This window comes from Maniola jurtina, chromosome 20 (assembly GCF_905333055.1).
Source record: "Maniola jurtina chromosome 20, ilManJurt1.1, whole genome shotgun sequence".
Classification (NCBI taxonomy): Eukaryota; Metazoa; Arthropoda; class Insecta; order Lepidoptera; family Nymphalidae; genus Maniola; species Maniola jurtina.
Genome location: NC_060048.1, coordinates 1,159,085 through 1,169,251, shown reverse-complemented (window position 1 = coordinate 1,169,251; position 10,167 = coordinate 1,159,085). Strand labels below are relative to the sequence as shown.

At 37.1% G+C, this 10,167-nt stretch overlaps 1 long non-coding RNA gene across 1 annotated transcript; it reads right to left on the bottom strand.

The window, feature by feature from the left end:
- Positions 1 to 769: 769 nt before the first annotated feature.
- LOC123875996 lies at positions 770 to 9,948 on the bottom strand. The gene is made up of 3 exons (XR_006798244.1): positions 9,877 to 9,948; positions 9,415 to 9,420; positions 770 to 797 (listed from the first exon to the last, which is right to left on the bottom strand). It is a non-coding gene; the product is annotated as an uncharacterized LOC123875996 (long non-coding RNA).
- Between the last annotated feature and the right edge of the window lie 219 nt (positions 9,949 to 10,167).

Sequence of the window (10,167 nt, the reverse complement as noted above, 5' to 3'; positions counted from 1 at the left end):
ACATTTACTTTTTTACACAAAAGTATATGGAATTAGATTTTTATAATAGACTAGAGAATGCCCGCGACTTCATCCGCGTGGATTTAGGTTTTTTTAAAGATCCCGTAGGAACTGTTTGATTTTCCGGGATAAAAAGCAGCCTATGTCCGTCCCCGGGATATAAGCTGACCCTGTATCTTTCGTCAGAATCGGTTAAACTGTTGGGCCGTGTAGCAGACAGATAGACAGACACACGTTCACATCTAAATATTAGTATGGACTAGATGATGCCTCCAATGACGTCCGCGCTGTATATAATATAATGTGTTTGTATATAAGTGACTTGCGTCCTCGTTTCTAATTCGATTTGTAAGGATGTGGATTGTGGAATATTCTTCCAGCTTTCTTTCCTCTCTCCATTTTTAATACAGGTACTATTAAACTAAGATTGAAAAGGTATTTTTAGACAATCGCGCTTTACCTTAGGCTACATATCACTTGCCAGAGGGTACGTTTGACCTTCTTCTTTAGAGAGAGTAGACTTTAGACGCTCAGGCTAATATCAGTAACGGTAGCAGCCATTAGCTAATGTGCCCAACCTAATAGTACTAATTAATTGATTCACGATCTACAGTAACCACTAACAGCTATGGTTAATAATTCTGCTACGACGCTATGGTGCTACGACGCGCAGCAAAATGTTATACGCCACAATTATTAGGTACTAGCTGACGCCCGCGACTTCGTCCGCGTGGATTTAGGTTTTTCGAAATCCCGTGGGACTCTTTGGTTTTCCGGGATAAAAATTAGCCTATGTGCTAATCCAGGATAATATCTATCTCCATTCCGAATTTCAGCCAAATCCGTCCAGTGGTTTTTGCGTGAAGGAGTAACAAACATACACACACACACACACACACACACGCACACACACACACACACATACAAACTTTCGCCTTTATAATATTAGTGTGATTGGAAAATCGGTGATAGCCTAGGCTTCTTATCTGGGGAGTCCAGAGTTCCATCCCAAGCATGAACTTAACTCTTCGGAGACATAAGAGTTTAAAGCAATTAAATAATATTCAATTTAATGGCACAGGAAATATCGTGAGTAAGCCTACATTCCTGAAAAGTATCCATAATCTAAGATGTGTGAAGTCTAGTCTATAGACAAACACGCTGATCATGTGGGAATCACCACTTGATCAGCGTGTTTGTCTATGGCCTACTAAACTTCTCTCATTCTGGGAGAAAACTCTGTTGAATTGGAAATGGGTTAGCAATGGGTTGAGAATGATGGTATATTTAATTTTAAGGTAAAGCCAGCTGATCATAATAGTAAAGTAAATCTTACAGTAAAATCATTAATATTTTACTTGAAACATAAGAACTAAACACCTACAAGTGTAAATTAAAAATTTTCAACACCCCCGACAAATTATTTTCAAATAAATAATTATGTATATCTAGGCAACGTCCATTTTGACAGCTTGACATTTGTCAATTGACACTTGAATATTATGAACCTAAGGGTTATCTAACCTTCTTTTCTACAAGAAAACTAGAAAATAGCTGATAACTTTTAAACGGCTGAACCAAATTTTTTGGATTATAGCTAAGAACACTCTCGATCAAGCCACCTTTCAAACAAAAAAAACTAAATTAAAATCGGTTCATTCGTTTAGGCGCTACGATGCCACAGACAGATACACAGATACACAGATACACAGATACACAGATACACAGATACACAGATACACAGATACACAGATACACAGACACACAGATACACAGATACACACGTCAAACTTATAACACCCCTCTTTTTGGGTCGGGGGTTAAAAATAAAATATGACTGACACTTACTTGGCTTTGGCGTGTAAAAGATCATTTGGCCCAATCTGATTAAACTTCGGTTAATTTGTATTTAAATGTTTTTATTTTTAAAAACACTAAAAACTTTATTAAATTGGAGCACGCGATCCGACAAGATCTGTGTTATTAGAACATAACTTATAATTAACAAGTTAACTTTTGAAACGGGTTGTTTTTTTGAGAATTTATTATTACTACAGGTGTTTTTATTCACAGGTCTCAAACCTACAAACTAAAAAACCAGCCAAGTGCGAGTCAGACTCGCGCACTGAGGGTTCCGTACTCGAGTATTTTTTCCAACATTTTGCACGATAAATCAAAAACTATCATACATAAAACTAATTAAAAACCTGTTTTAGAATGTATACGTAAAGCCCTTTCATATGATACCCCACTTGGCATAGTTATCTTACTTTGAAAATTGAAACACATTTTAATTTTTTTTTAATTATGTAACCACTGCGGTTTTCAGATTTATTCCTGTACTTGTGCTATAGGACCTACCTACCTGCCAAATTTCATGATTCTAGGTCAACGGGAAGTACCCTATAGGTTTCTTGACAGACAGACAAACAACAAAGTGATCCTATAAGGATTCCGTTTACGGAAACGTACGGAACCCTAAAAAACCTGTCATGTTTGAGTCAGACTCGCAAACGAATGGTTCCGTACCATCATACAAGATAATATCTCACTATATACGTACTTTGTAAACTGTTTTAGTCTAGCGGCCATTTTTAAATTTACCATCTCGGTTATTTGTTATTTGTTGTTATAGCGGCAACAGAAATACATACTCAGTGAAAATTTCAACTCTCTACCTATTACGGTTCATAAGATACAGCCCGCCGCGGACAGATGGACGGACAGACATAAGCTTAGTCTCCCGGGGCCCCATTGGTACCTTTGGGCTACGGAACCCTAAAATATACAAGTTCAATTTTTTCTGCCCAATCACTCAATTCGTTTTTCACTCTTGACTACGGAATCCTGGAAATAAATTTAAGCTTGTTTATATTATTGTAACGTGACACGCACCGTACATAATTATAAAAGCTAACGCAGACGGTAGATTTTTGCCTAAATCCGTTATTCATCCGATGAACATCCGATTTTTGCACGGATATATTATTAGTTAAAGACATGAAGAATGACAGAACATTTTTGATTCTGGAAAATCAAAGAGTCTGGTTTCGTCTGGCTGGGATTTTTAACCCTAAATCCAGAAAAGGTAGTGTTGAGCATGACCTAAAAAATGTAGAGTCAAAATTTTTGTAATATTAATCCAAAACAAAGAGTAGGTAGGTACGTTGGTATTTTTAAAATTAAACCCGTGAAAATTCTAATTAATGTGTGAAATGTTTACATTTTGCAAATACGAATCTCTAAGGGTACTCCTAGCTCATTTTGGCAAGTGGTTCCATTTTATGTATGCTCTTGTTTACTTTTAAACGCTAATTTTTAACCCCCGACCTAAAAAGAGGGGTGTTATAAGTTTGACGTGTGTATCTGTGTATCTCTCTGTATGGTAGCTCCTAAACTAATGAACCGATTTTAATTTAGTTTTTTTTTTGTTTGAAAGGTGGCTTGATCGAGAGTGTTATTAGCTATAATCCAAGAAAATCGGTTCAGCCGTTTGAAAGTTATCAGCTCTTTTCTAGTTACTGTAACCTTCACTTGTCGGGGGTGTTATAAATTTTTAATTTACACTTTTTATTAACAAATAAAATTAATATACTAGAAATATTGCAAATTGCGCTATTGCAACAGAAAAGGTAGGCATTTTATTCAAATATATATTTACAAATCTTTTGAATCGTCCAATGAATCTACCACTGATTTGGAAAACTCTTGCTACCGAAAAGAACCAGCATTGAAACTCAGCAGCAATGAATAAGTAGGATATCATATTCCACCATTTTATTACTTTTGGTTATGTACTTATTAACATTTAATTTCTCGTATTAATTTTATTACTTAATTAGTGAATGTTTGTATTGTCCTCCAGCTGAAGCCCAGCTGTGGACATTTATAGCTGAAATAACGACGCTAATCATGATGATGATTATTATTAAAACATTTTGTTTTTATTAGTTTCGTTTCAAATATTTGATTTTATTTAAACTCTTTCTCCTAGTCCTATCAAAACTTATCCATTCAAAGAATTTTTGCCAAAGTTTCCCTTAGGTAAATGTGTTCATTCTAAAAGTTTTGTATAAGTTTATCTGAAAAAAAACCTCAATATGAAAGCTATAGAAATTTTGTTCTAAGAATGAAGAAACTTTTATAAAAGTTAAGCGAAATACATTGTATATTTAGCGATATAAATGTTCCATTAGACGAGACACTTCATAGTAACTCAATCGTAAACCACGATCAATAACTCTGAACAATTATTATTTACGTTATCGTTATATTTGAGTAGGCATAGGTAGCCTTTACCTATAGTCTGGTCTAACTATTTTTTTTTAATAAAAATACGACAAACGACCTGATGTTAAGTGATTACCGCCGCCCATGAACATTTGCAGTACCAGAGGAACCGCCGATGCGTTGCCGGCCTTTCAGGAATTCGTTGGCCCTCCCCTTAAATATTCCCGTGTTGTAATTAAGTGGGAAAACCGCCGATGGGGACTGTGGTGGGAGGCTTCGGTCGTGGCTAGTTATTGCCGTGGCTCGGCTATTTTGTCGTCATTTTGCACGATAAATCAAAAACTATTAAGTATGCATAAAAATATAAATACATCTGTTTTAGAATGTACAGGTAAAGCCTTTTCATATGAAAGTCCACTAGATGTAGTTACCTTACGTTGAAAATTGAAAATACTAATTGATTATTTTTTCATAAAAATATTTTCTTATGTACTTTACTTATGCTATAAGCTCTACCTACCTGCCACATGATTCTAGGTCAACGGGAAGTATCCTATAAGTTTTCTTTACAGACACGCACAGACGGACAGACGAACGGACAGACAAACAACAAAGTGATCCTATGAGGGTCCCTTTTTTCCTCTTAGGGTACGGGACCCTAAAAAACATGTTGTTATACTATGAAGAACCCCATCTAGTGGTACATTTATAACGCTGGTGTTATTTAACTAGGTATTTAAAGTGCCCGTGTAAGCGCACTCGTGATATTTATTGCGCTGTAAACAATACGAATGAGTGCGCGGAAAGCTTCATACGAAATATATGAGTGTGTTCAGCTCATTACCTTTCTCAAACATTCTGAATATTTTGCTAATCGTTTTTATTAGGGTTCCGTACCTCAAAAGGAAAAAACGGAATCCTTATAGAATCACTGTGTTGTTTGTCTGTCTGTCTGTCTGTCTGTCTGTCCGTCGTGTCTGTCAAGAAACCTGTAGGGTACTTCCCGTTGACCTAGAATCATGAAATTTGGCTGGTAGGTAGGTCTTATAGTACAAATACAGGAATAAATCTGAAAAGCGCACCCCATCTAGTGGTACATTTATAACGCTGGTGTTATTTAACTAGGTATTTAAAGTACCCGTGTAAGCGCACTCGTGATATTTATTGCGCTGTAAACATTACGAATGAGTGCGCGGAATGCTTCATACGAAATGTATGAGTGTGTTCAGCTCATTACCTTTCTCAAACATTCTGAATATTATGCTAATCGTTTTTGTTTTTTGTGCCTTGCGCTTGAATTGCTGCTTTGAAACAAAGTTGTGATTATTTTTTAACCCCCAACCCAAAAAGAGGGGTGTTATAAGTTTGACGTGTGTATCTGTGTATCTATGTATCTGTCTGTGGCATCGTAGCTCCTAACCTAATGAACCGATTTTAATTTAGTTTTTTTTTGTTTGAAAGGTGGCTTGATGGAGAGTGTTCTTAGCTATAATCCAAGAAAATCGGTTCAGCCGTTTGAAAGTTATCAGCTCTTTTCTAGTTACTTTTCATCACAGGCAACATGCACTGTTCGAACATTTTGGAGGAGAATAATTTTTTTTTATCATTAAATAAAATTTTATTCGTATAATGGCCGAATGTAACAAACATTTAGCAGATTCTAAAGTGCAATATTTCTTCGGTGGAATAAATGCAATCCAAATGGAAGAGCGGGCGATGTGGCAGTAATAGTGAGGAATCTTCTTACAACGCCAGATGTTTTAGAAAAATATCACATTATTTTCAAAATACGAGCTTTCTCTGGTTCTACAATTACATACAATGACATTCTTCTATTTTTTGGGTTCCGTACCTCAAAAGGAAGAACGGAACCCTTATAGGATTTTTTTTTAAAGAATATTAGCCATGCTAATCATGACTAATACTCCCCTTTCCCCTCCAGTTAAGCGTAAAGCTTGTGCCAGGAGTGGGAGCGACAATAGTGCAACAGGTGGGGTTTGAACCGCTGACCTTTCGGAATTCAGTCCGCTCCTCAACCGTTAAGCTATTGAGGCTCTAAATTACTTTGTTTACTTTGATTACTTTGTTGTCTGTCTGTCTGTCCATCCATCTTTCATGTAGACTATCAAGAAAAACTATAGGGTACTTCCCGTTGACCTAGAATCATGAAATTTGGCAGGTACTAAAGTAAGTAAAGGAAAAATCCGGAAACTGTGAATTTGTGGTTACATCACCCACGTCGCGCGGGTCTTTCTCGCACTTGGTCCGTTTTTTTTTTAGATAACAGTTAGCCCTTAGCTGCAATCTCACCTGGTGGTAACTGATGATGCAGTCTAAAATGGAAGTGGGTTAACTTGAAAGGGGGTAAGGCAACTTTTTATTAAACCCTTACCCCTTTAAATCCTACACGGTATCGTACCGGAACGCTAAATCGCTTAGCGACACGGCTTTGCGAGAAGGGTGGTAACTAACCACGGCCAATGCCTCCCACCAGACCAGACCAGGAAAAATTTAGAAATAATAGAACCCCAAATTTTTCCTACCAGAAATCTGTGTTCTTCGCGTAGGTTTTGGGAGGGCAATTCCAATAATTCGATAAAAATATTTAAATATAATACCTGCTTTTCTGAGTGACGCTTTTACTATGTAAGAGACAGTACAATATGTAGTTGAATTAATAGTACAGCCATTACTTACAATCAGATGTACGACTTAGGTTAACTTGTGCAGTGTAATTTAATGTTGAGCGATATATTCCGTCGGGAACGTGGTCTGCAATGCTAACATAGTAATTTGTCGTGTGTATTACAACATAGGTATAGTGCGCGATAGATTGAGATGGCAACCGAGGTGGGGACGCCCCGCACAGCCGCACAACCCCGTGCTAACCCGATGCAGGATAGTGCGGACTCCTCATTCCCCGATTGCCATTTCAACCTGTCGCGTAGTAAACAGAGCGTAGGAACTAGAGTCTATAGGGAAGTTTCATATTAGGTAATATCTATCCACGCTTTCTAGCACCTAAGGTAATTATTATCACATAATATAATGTTAAACGGGTATGTACCACGATTGGTGGGCGATTACGCATTGTTGAGCGCTGTGGAACTTCGAGGTTTAATTCCGAACTTTCGGAATTAATAATTTCTAAATTATCTCTGGGCTGGTCTGGTGGGAGGCTTCGGATGTGGCTAGTTACCACCCTACCGGCAAAACCGTGTAGCCAAGTTATCTAACGTTCCGGTACGATGCCGCGTAGAAACTGTCATACCCCTTTCAAGTTAGCCTTTTTCTATCTTAGACTGCATAATCACTTAACATCATGCGAGATCGCAGTCAAGGGCTTACTTGTAACGGAAAAATTGCTGGTTGATTCATGTGAGCAGATCATGTTCGCTCGTGGATTCATAATTCTCGCTTAATTATCGCTCGCGCAAATATTTTGCCTGCGCTGTGTAATTGGGTGCAGCGCTGTCAGCGCTGGTTGTTATGATTTCAACGAAGATTGATGTTTGGGAATCAATTACGAAGCTAAATTAAAGCTACGGACATCCAAATATATATCTACGTTTCATACAATATCGTCTGACAAGTAACAAGTGTAAATTAAAAATTTTCAACACCCCCGACAAATCATTTTCAAATAAATAATTATGTATATCTAGGCAACGTCCATCTTGACAGCTTGACATTTGTCAATTGACACTTGAATATTATGAACCTAAAGGTTATCTAACCTTCTTTTCTACAAGAAAACTAGAAAATAGCTGATAACTTTTAAACGGCTGAACCAATTTTTTTGGATTATAGCTAAGAACACTCTCGATCAAGCCACCTTTCAAACAAAAAAAACTAAATTAAAATCGGTTCATTCGTTTAGGCGCTACGATGCCACAGACAGATACACAGATACACAGACACACAGATACACACGTCAAACTTATAACACCCCTCTTTTTGGGTCGGGGGTTAAAAAAAGGGGCCACTTGGCTGCATTTTTTCGGTCGGACTCTCCCATAAAGGTTTCCGTAGCAGCAAGTAACATCATAAATAAAAGTTCTTGTAGTTCGTTTTTTTCTATGAAGTAGATAGACTAAGATTTTCAGTTTTGATCGGGGTCGGTCATAAGGATGCCGACATCTTATCTAGGTAGGTAGTACTACGCTATCATATTTTCAATCAGTTTGTTTATACTTTTATACTTAATATTTGTAGTAGGTACACCTACATTTCATTTCCGTACATACTTCTTCATCCTTATTGAAGCACTCTAAGTGTACGTAGGTACTTACTAACTGACTAACAGGTTAATTTTCGATAGAAATCAAACCCAACCGATATCAACTAAAAATAAAATAAATACACGTAAAAAATTGTTCAAACGCTCAATAAAAAGATCCGTAATCGTTAACAGCCACCCGAGCTATAAAACTTTCCAAAGCCACTTAAAAAGTTCCGTACGTACTTAAAATTTGAGCATGCACTCTAGTATTGCTCGCGTTGGGCCCAAATTGGGTGAATTTCGTACAAAACTGAACGAGTTCGCAATTATTTTCAAAATTGGTTGATGAAAATTCAAAGTACTTTTCTTTTATTAATGTTTATTGAGTCACTTAATGGCCCAAATTATTTAATTTAAGACTTATTAGGGTTCCGTACGTCCAAACGAACGTTCCGTTTTTTTACGAAAAAAACGGAATCCTTATAGGAGCAGTCGTGTGTCTGTCTGTCACGTCAATTTGTACAAAATATACTGGACTGATTAAGTTTGGTACCCATTAATTTTTAATATAGGAGGTTACTTGAAAAGTTCCGTACTTACTTAAAATTTGAGAATGCACTCTAGTGCTCACTACTAGACCGATTTTGAAAATTTTTTCACCAGTAGGAAGCTACATTATTCCTGAGTAGGTAACATAGTATCTGTGTATCTGTCTGTGGCATCGTAGCTTCTAAACTAATGAACCTATTTTAATTTAGTTTTTTTTTGTTTGAAAGGGTCGATCGAAAGTGTTCTTAGCTATAATCCAAGAAAATCGGTTCAACCGTTTGAAAGTTATCAGCTCTTTTCTAGTTACTGTAACCTTCGTTTGTCGGGGGTGTTATAAATTTTTAATTTACACTTGTATAAGTAAGAGTAATGATAAACAGTCATACTTATCACATTCGCTAAAGTATAACCACAATCTCCTGTTCAAGCAATACGGCACTATCATAAACCATTCTCGCGATCTTATTTCAGCTCTAACCCCCGAAACTCCAATTTCCCCGACACCATCTGGCACACAAGAGGAAAATTCTCAGCGTAGCTCATTTTAACTCTCGTGTATCTGAGGTTTCTGGGTAATGTATTAAAAAGCTTAAATTTTAACATATGACACTCTTCGAGTCTGTTTATCTTCTACTAGATACATACATTATAAGGATTTAGGATTTTTAAAATGTCGTGGGAACTCTTTGATTTCCCGGGGCACACGTAGCCTTAGGGTGAGATCTATAGAGCGCGCTCTGCCTTTGCTTAGACTTAAGACAGAGTTAAAACGAGACAGAGCTATATCTCTCACATAAATCTGTCTCGTTTTAACTCAATCTTAAGTCAGAGCAAAGTCAAAGTGCGCTTTATAGATTTCAGCCTAAGTCTCTGACCAGGTCTTTCACTATATCCTTGCCAAAAATCACGTCAAACTGATGCTCCGTTGAGGCATGATTGAAAGACAAACTAACAAGAATACTTTCAAGGTTGATCATGTTGATCTGAGTGAGAGTATCAATAACCTCAAAAGCTCAACGGTTGAAGGACAAGCGAAATGATTCGAAAAGTCGGCGGTTCAAACCCCACCCGTTGCACTATTGTCGTACCCACTCCTAACACAAGCTTTACGCTTAATTGGAGGGGAAAGGAGAATGTTAGTTAGCATGGACATGGCTAATATTCTT